Below are 9,550 nucleotides of genomic sequence, written 5' to 3' on the forward strand. Positions count from 1 at the left end.
TGAAAAGTAATAATGGATGACATCTGTCATGCAGACATACTCAATAAAATAGAAAATGAACAAACAACACTCACCAACTCGCTCAAGTCTGTAATCCACTGGGTCAGAAAAATCCACTTGAAGACAATGAATCCAAATTTCCGATTAGAACTGGTGCAGGTACGAAGGAACTTTTGAAAACACGATGAGTGCATTGTAAAAATATCTAAAGCACTCTTTAACGTAAGAGAAAAATTAGCACCATGATTTACTAGCTGATCAATACAGAACACCACTCTCAGAAAAGCACTGACACAACACGATTTTTCAGTTTAGTTTTAGAGGAGAAAGCATTTTTCAAAAGATGCGACATCATAGATCCACAGCTTAAATAATTTCACGATTTACTACGATCATTGATGATATTAAGGTAGCCATCGATTCTCTACCCGACGTTCCTTCCACACATGACAGGAAACATCTACAGGCATAGAGCAAATGGCACTGAGCAGCAATGTACATCTGATAAGGCAAGCTCTTGGAAGTGTCGATCTGCAAAAATACAAAGCGGGAGACAGATCATCAAATTGATCTACCTATGGTTAATGGCCGTCCTTGGAGACGGACAATAAACTACGTAACAATATATCAACCACCTTTTGATAACAGAACGAATTTAAAATGAGAGCAAGACCCTTCCTTATGGAGGGAGGGCCAAGAAACATTTAAAAACGGAACATTTTACTACTTACAGGTCTGAGCCACTGAATATAATACATTCCACCAGTCAATAAAATTTTAAATTTTGAATGTTGATGGATAACCTGATTGCCAGTATACATTGAGTTGAAACCAGTTGAAACATCTGATACGTAGAGCGGTTCATTCTTATAGAAGCTTCCGAAGTAGTTCCAGATAGGTACTTTAAAATTAGACACCGGTCAAATGTAGTACAAGAGAGGAAATGGGTGCAACAAAACTTTAATTGTCCTTGATTCTTTTGTGAAAGGTGTGAAAGTGAAAAATTATTCATTAAATTACTTACTTGAGGTGATGTGGTGATGTGAGAGATATGAGATAAATATAACAAATATAACCTAACTTTTGTGAAGATGTTCCTAGTTCCTGGAATAATCGTTCCTTGCCGATACTTCCAGGGTTGTATTTATTATCTAAATAATTATCAGGCAAATGTTTTCAAAAGGATTAAAATACAAAAACTGGCTTTCTATAATCATTATAGCGGCTGATTTTCACTCATTTTCATACGCAACCTCGATAAAAAGGCAAAAGGCGGAACCGCGGAATGGTCCCTCGTCCAACTGTTCGATGTCCAACTCGCACTCGGAACTCCGGACCGGACCATTGTTCAATTCAATCCACCCAGCCCAAGCTATGCCATGCCGTGAATTTCAAAATGAAAACTTAATTTGATCTACTTTTCATGATTCTTAACGAAGAATCGATTGTATTATCGGCGTCTACTTGACTATACTCAGTTTCATCGAACACAGGTAAATTATCTCTCTTTCACTTCTTTACGACGGACACACCTAAGTATGAGCCTGTCACCTTGTACTTACATTACACATTTGTCATGTCAAGCTATACTGATCAAGTAACTCGAGTTTAATTTTCTTTGCCGATTTACGATTCAGTCGATATGTTCTAACGAGCGAGGTAATTGTGAATTCTATTCTCTTGGTTTGCGAATGCATTTACTACCATGTGCTATTCCTAACCGTGGTTACGAAGTTGATCGAAGAGTCTACGTCTAATAAATCTATCCACTCCTTCCGTGGGAAGGGAGATAATCATTCATCTATTTAGCATTGAAGGGAAAGACCAGAATCAAGATGGTGGATCTTCTGTTGCACTCTCTAAGTGCAAATCTTATTATCCGCGGACTTCATCACAAGTAGAAACTTCCCAACTCTTGCAGGCGAGTGCTATAGGTAGTCTGTTGGAACATCCTCATACTGCCTGCATTTTCCTTGTGTCTTCAAAAGAATCAAGGACAATTAAAGTTTTGTTGCACCCATTTCCTCTCTTGTACTACATTTGACCGGTGTCTAATTTTAAAGTACCTATCTGGAACTACTTACGAAAGCTTCTATGAGAATGAACCGCTCTACGTATCAGATGTTTCAACTCAATGTATACTGGCAATCAGGTTATCCATCAACATTCAAAATTTAAAATTTTATAGACTGGTGGAATGTATTTTATTCAGTGGCTCAGACCTGTCAGTAGTAAAATGTTCCGTTTTTAAATGTTTCTTGGCCCTCCCTCCATAAGGAAGGGTCTTGCTCTCATTTTAAATTCGTTCTGTTATCAAAAGGTGGTTGATATATTGTTACGTAGTTTATTGTCCGTCTCCAAGGACGGCCATTAACCATAGGTAGATCAATTTGATGATCTGTCTCCCGCTTTGTATTTTTGCAGATCGACACTTCCAAGAGCTTGCCTTATCAGATGTACATTGCTGCTCAGTGCCATTTGCTCTATGCCTGTAGATGTTTCCTGTCATGTGTGGAAGGAACGTCGGGTAGAGAATCGATGGCTACCTTAATATCATCAATGATCGTAGTAAATCGTGAAATTATTTAAGCTGTGGATCTATGATGTCGCTTTTGAAAAATGCTTTCTCCTCTAAAACTAAACTGAAAAATCGTGTTGTGTTAGTGCTTTTCTGAGAGTGGTGTTCTGTATTGATCAGCTAGTAAATCATGGTGCTAATTTTTCTCTTACGTTAAAGAGTGCTTTAGATATTTTTACAATGCACTCATCGTGTTTTCAAAAGTTCCTTCGTACCTGCACCAGTTCTAATCGGAAGTTTGGATTCATTGTCTTCAAGTGGATTTTTCTGACCCAGTGGATTACAGATTTGAGCGAGTTGGTGAGTGTTGTTTGTTCATTTTCTATTTTACTGAGCATGTCTGCATGGTCCAAATATCATGTGCTCCCATTGGGACGCTTGTCTCCTTTTTCTTGATTCTAAGATTTATTTAATTTCCGTGAGCAATTTGGATGGTACTGAAACCTTCTTGTGATCATTTTTATGCAAATGGTTTTCTTTCCATGAAAAATTGTCACGGAAATGATTTCGTTTCCATGAAAAATTTTCACGGAAATGATTTCGTTTCCATGAAAAATTTTCATGGAAATAAGCCACATGGAAATCAGTCACACGGAAATCAGCCACATGGAAATATTTCCTGTTCCATTTTTCCGTGTCATTTTTTCATGGAAATCAACTTCATGGAAATCATCCACACGGAACATTTTTAGCAGGGATAGAAGAGCGAAACTAATCAAATTGTATATCATCATAGTTGCAACACTCGACCCGAAAAAACTAAGGACATTGGGGTCAGATGCCGCAACATGGCAGTCTGACTAAACTTCAAAAAAAGAGACGCGAATTTTCCTCCCCCAGACTAAGACGAATAAGAACTCAAAATAAGTGCCAGAAACCGCAACAAGGCTATCTGGACTTTAGCTCTCTTCTTAGCAGCTCAATACAAAAAATCGGCTATAGGTGACCGCAAAGTGGTTCACCTGTTAACACTCAAGAGAATTCGCGAGCATTCAAAAAAGGGGGGTTTTAGTCGCACTTGAGGTGATCCCTTATAGGTTCAAGACCTTAGGCGCAACAAGCCTTTTTAGCCTTGTCTTAAGGGTCTCTCGAAGATTCATGAATCATCAAAAGATCACACCGAGGAGTTGGCTCATAGATTCAAAACCATAGGCTCAACATGCCTTTTTAGCTTTGGCTTGAGGACTCCAAGGTTGATCACAAAAAATCTGACGAAACGCGGAGCACGTGCTCAGGCAACAGTGTCCGGTCCGGGCCTCTCTTCAAAAGAGGTGACAATAGCTAGATAGACGCAACTTGTATGTAATCCAGCTATCACCGGGTTGGGAATCTCGCTCTATGTAACTCGTCCCAGAGACACTGATTAGGAGGAATCAGTGGCCGGGCAACCAAAAACTAAAGCTCGCCAATTCTCGCGAATAAAATGAACATCTTAGTGCTAACAATACAATACACAATAAATCAAGGGCTACTTAGTCAAAAATGCTAACAATCTATCTGGCAAGTAGCAAGGTCCAGGAAAGAGGACTCCATTTGAGCAAAATCAATGAGGAAAAAGGTACAAAATTATTAGCTCTCAGGTCGGTGATCTCAACGCGATCTATCGGCTGAAGGCTAAACTACTTGCTCTCAATTTCAGCTGCAATGCTAATCGAAAATATAGCCAATACGGAACATCGCGAAATCACGTATTTTTTCTTTTTTTTGTTGCATGAATTTGAAGTGGAAATCATGTAAACACTTGATTTACCAAGATTATTTTTCTTCAGTTTTACGTTATTTTTTACGTAAGTAAATATTTTTGTAATTTCCAATATTTTTTACGTAATTTTACCAGGCGTGAGAAAAAAATTGATAAAAAGAGATGTAAAATTGATCCCATGGTTAACGCCCTAATGACATTTTTACGTGAAAAAGGCAGAAATGTAAGTATACAAAATTACGTTTTTTTAAACGTGAAAGCGTTCTATTCTAAGAGACGTCAACCATGGGACAGATATTACATGTTTTGTATTAATATTTACGACTTTTTAAGTAAAAAGAAGGTTAAAATTTATCCTTTCTTTGTTGGGAAGAAAATTCTAACTAGGGATGGTATCAACTAAATATGGTATCTAGTAATATGAGATCAGTTACGATGGGAGCCGCTCAAAAATTACACATTATATACCCCCTTCCAAATGTGGGATTCTCTCAATCAAAATCACAACAAATTAAAGTAGGAAGGCATCGCATAGAATTTTTGGTATAAAATCCATGCTCCCGTGCCGACAAACCCATGAAACTGGTGTGAAGGACCGATTTTTGTGTAATAGCAAGCAGCGTTGGGTACCCACCTACGTATTTCACTGTCCTAAAACTCCTCCTTTCTTTAGTAAGTGACGTAATCTTTGGACGGCCGTAGAATTTCAAATTATTAGCATTATTCGAGATTTTAAAACCATAAAATAATGCATTCACCTACTGTAGAAAAAAAATTGAATGGAAAAGGAATTAAAATAATATAAATATCTCTGTTGATGTAGTGGCCCTGAAGTCTAGATGCCTTGATGAAGTGGCCTAGTGGGCCTTGTTAACCATGCCAACCAGATCGTCCCGTTAAAATGCATACGTAGCCTCATTGGACTAAGTTTAGGTGAGTCCAGGGTTCGATTAGGGATAATTCAAGATAAGAGATAGCACCACCAGTCACCACTGAGAATTTCACTTTCCTTCAACGATTACTGAAATAATATTGTTCAAATTACAAAAAGCAGATCCACAAGATATAGATTATTTTTTGCTTGATTTTTTGAGTCAAAAATATTCGCAATTAGAATTACAAGCGCAGAGGAAGTACGGCTGAAATTTTCAGCCCAGCCGCAGCGGCCGAGCGCGCAACTGAATCCCTTATGTTCTACAGGGTTATTCAAAAGTTACGCACCACTGGCCATAACTTGAGTTCTAATTATGATATCGATTTGCGGTTTGTGGCGTCCTTCCTCATATCGAGGGGGAAACTTTTTGAGGTACTTTCCAGTTCTTCACCCCCCCCCCCCCGGGGGAGGGGGGCAACTCAAAAATTTCAAATGGCAACCCCCATCATGTGATACATCGTTAGAAAGAGCATGAAAAAAGAAAATTTTCGGCGCAAACCGGAAGCCGATCTGACCCCGCTATCAAAAGTTAGGGGGGTCCAAAGGTTATTTAGGGGGTCCGTATCTTCATTTTTTAGAGTAGCTTCGGCGGCTCTTGGACATACCGTTTCTCTTTTCAAAGAGTCTTCGAATACTCCAAGTCTGATACCGAAGTCTTCATATTGCCCCCGGGCCACCACAGCCTCCCCGTAGGGAGGGGGGGGTGGGCCTGTTACAATGAAACATTGCATTAAAATGCGAAAAGTCACAGGAGAGCTTCAAACTTAGCATCAAATCCGAGTGGAACTTCTTGCCAATGTTAACGTAAACGCAGCCTGCGACTTTACAGTGAGTTTTCAAAACTCTTAGCCCCCTGCCCCCTCATTTTTGATTGCAGAGCGGGTAAAAACCGGGAAATTCACTACAAATAATGACCGAAACTAATGTCCAACTTGAGGAGGACCCTTGAAACGTTGCGATCAGTCGGAGCATTGAAATACAGGGACTGCCACCCCCTTAAAGTATGGAAACATCCAAAGCACCCCCGCTGCCCCCCTCATTTTTCATTACGTAGCTGGTAAGAACCGGGAAATTCGACAGAAATGTTGCTCGAAACTACTGTCCAACATGACGCGGACCCTTGAAACGTTGCGCCCAGTCGGAGAACTGCAACACAGGAACTGCCGCCCACTTTAAGGACGGAAACATCCATAAAACCCCCGCTGCCCCCCTCTTTCTTCGTTGCGGGGCTGGTAAGAACCGGGGCATCATTTCTGGCGACTTTCCCTTCAAACGAAATTACTTCAACGAAATTACTTCAAACTAATTTAAAGGGGGATTTCGGACCCCCAAATACGTCAATTCAAAGGTCATTCTATTTTCCCGCGAAACAAGCCTAAATCCCCCAGATTTGCCCCCACATTAGTTCAGCAAGGTCTAAATCAGTTCATTATTACGTCGGCAAGTCCCCAAATTTCGGGAAAAGTTAAAAAAAAAATTTAAATGGTCAAATTTAATCACCGTAAATTTCGTTTTTTTAACTTTTCCAGAAATTTGGGGACTTGCCAACGTAATGTTGAACTGATTTAGACCTTGCTGAACTAATGTGGGGGCAAATCTGGGGGAAATAGGCTTATTTCGCGGGAAAATTGAATGACCTTTGAATTGACGTATTTGGGGGTCCGAAACCCCCCTTTAAATTAGTTTGAAGTAATTTCTGTGATTTTTACTTAAAAGTGCTTACAATTTGGTAAAGTTTCCCGTTTTATTTTTTTCATTACGATAATTTGAACCGGAGTTATGATTTTTTGAAAATAGGTCAAATTTGACCTTTGACCTATCATAACTCGGTCAAAAAATAAGATATTGGTCTGCGTTTTGCGCCAAAATGCTTGGTTTTTTATGTTCTTTCGAATGAGGTATCGCAAGATAGGGGTTGCTTTTTGATAAAAAAAAGTTGGGGTCCGCAGCCCCTCCCCACGGGGGGGCCCGAAAAATTTGGGGGGCCCCAAAAGTAGCTAACATTGATCGATGAACATACCCAAAGTTTCGTTTCAGAATATTGATCAGGTAAAATTTTAGAGGGGGTGGAAGGGACTTTTGGGACACCCTGTATATCTATTGAGTATAGTCTGGTATCAGTACAACCTCTACTGATACCAATTGACACTCATCAAATATCTGTAGACTTTCAACTGGTTTCAGTTGGTATCAGTGTAACCTCTACTGGTGCCAACTGTTACTCATCAAATATCTGTAGACTTTCAACTGGTATCAGTTGGTAACAGTCGATATCACTTAAAATCAGTTCATATCAGTTCATTTTTTCTACTGATTTTAACTGATCTCGACCGATCATTTTTACCAGGGTGTAGGATGGTTTTTTTCCAAGATTTACTAGTGTATAATTCAATAGCAGCCAATTTTTCTGTGTTTGCTTTAGAACGGTTCTGTGTTGTTATCTATCGACGAAAGCAATTTCTGCTTGTGTATAAGGTGGAAAAATGGTGCTGGGTCCACACTATTTCGTGGGGAAAACAAAGCCAAGAAGTTCCAAAAATTAAAATTAGAGTCAAAAATAATTTTTTGAACTCTAATGCGCACCAGTACGAAACTGAGGAGGGAGAGTGTTCACCTCACGCAGTTTGCATTGGAATATTTTTAATTATCTTTATTATTTATTATTATTTTTCATATTCACTGCTGTCACCAGCTTTGCTGGGTTGCTTTAAGCCCTCACACAGGGGCAAACAATGCTCCTAGGTATGAGGGCTGTTTGTGGTTTGGGTGGCCGGGTGGTGGTTATTTCACTCCCCCTTGGGGGGTGGCTCGTCACGGACTAGGATACCTGTTTTAGGAACCGAGGCAGGGTAGGTGTCTGGAGGACGCCTGCCTAAAGGTTTCTTTCCTGAGGTGGTAGGCGGTAGGGGTGTTTTTGGTTTGTGGGAACGTTCTAGGTGTATTCGCGCTGCTCCACCTAGCTTAAGACCTTCCGGAGGATTCTGGCAGTGCCTAACACAGCAGACTTCTGGGCCAATACTAGCGAATGTTTCCCAGGGATTTCGTTCTTCAGTTTAGTCCAGTCTTTAGAGACTGCTCCGGTAGCTCCTATCGCAAAGGGTATGACACGGGTTTTGGTCTTCCACATCCTGCTGATTTCGATCTCTAGGTCTTTATACTTTAGTTTCTTCTCAGCTTCCTTTTTGTTAGGTTATTATTTTTATTATTATTTTAATTATTTTTAATGGAATAATTTTAATTTTTGGAACTTCTTGGCTTTGTTTTCCCCTCGAAATAGTGTGGACCCAGTACCATTTCTCCACCTTGTTACATGCAGGTTTCGGGCCACTTCTTAGTGTTTTTTTTCTTCACTTATGTATAAGTTTATCTTATTATTTTTTTAGAATTGAGATTCCTCTCTAGTGCTTACTTCAGATTCGTCACCTTCAATTATTGTACGCTTAGGATAGTTTGTCTGTGAAAGATACTCGAGTGATGATGCTGAGCTGGAGCTTGGAGGAGTTACCACTGAGGCGTCTCTGCTTGATTGTGAAAGGTTCTTGAGTGATGAGACTGAACTGGAGCTTGGATGGGCTACGACTGAAGAGACATGGTTAGGTGTTCCAAAATGAACAACTGCTGGCTTCTAATTAAAAAGAAATGGAAATGAAACCTTTCACTTACTTAAGAGAGGGCTGTCGGATATAAGCTAGAGAGTATCGCTAATTTTCAATCAATGGAAAAAAAAAATAATTAACATTATCTGAGGTCCTATGACTTCGCAGTTTTTAATTTCTCTCACACTTTTTCCCTTCCTCTCTCTCTCTTCCTCCCTCCCCCCCCCTCCCAACAGGTCCCCCCCCCCGTCGAACTGGTCCAGCCACGCCAACGCTGCGTCGGCGGCGAAGATAAATGAGACGAAAATAACGAACATGTTTACATTGAATGTGGTAGCGCAAATTTTGCACACACACGTTCGCAGTATTACATTGTAAGCACGAGAAGCGTGGTCATTCCTATCTAATTCTATTAATATCTAAAGTCGTAAAAGGCTGGAGTCAGTCCAAGTAGCAGCTCGATTGTTGAATTGACATCAAGCGACCATGGTCGGAAAAAAGCATTGCTAAGATGGGATATACCGATCAGGATCATTTGATAACCGATTCAACAATCGACCAACGATATCTCGTTTTTGGTGTGCCCCTCATAAAAGCGAGGTCGACACAAAACGCGATAAGTTTCCAAGAAATCCGAGGCAGTATCCCGACCGACAACAGGACGTCACAGCAACGTTGCCAAAACGTCGCCAAAAACTTCGTAACGTGGCACCAACATCACGCACAGCAACCATAATTTT

This window comes from Bemisia tabaci, chromosome 9, assembly GCF_918797505.1.
Source record: "Bemisia tabaci chromosome 9, PGI_BMITA_v3".
Taxonomy (NCBI): Eukaryota; Metazoa; Arthropoda; class Insecta; order Hemiptera; family Aleyrodidae; genus Bemisia; species Bemisia tabaci.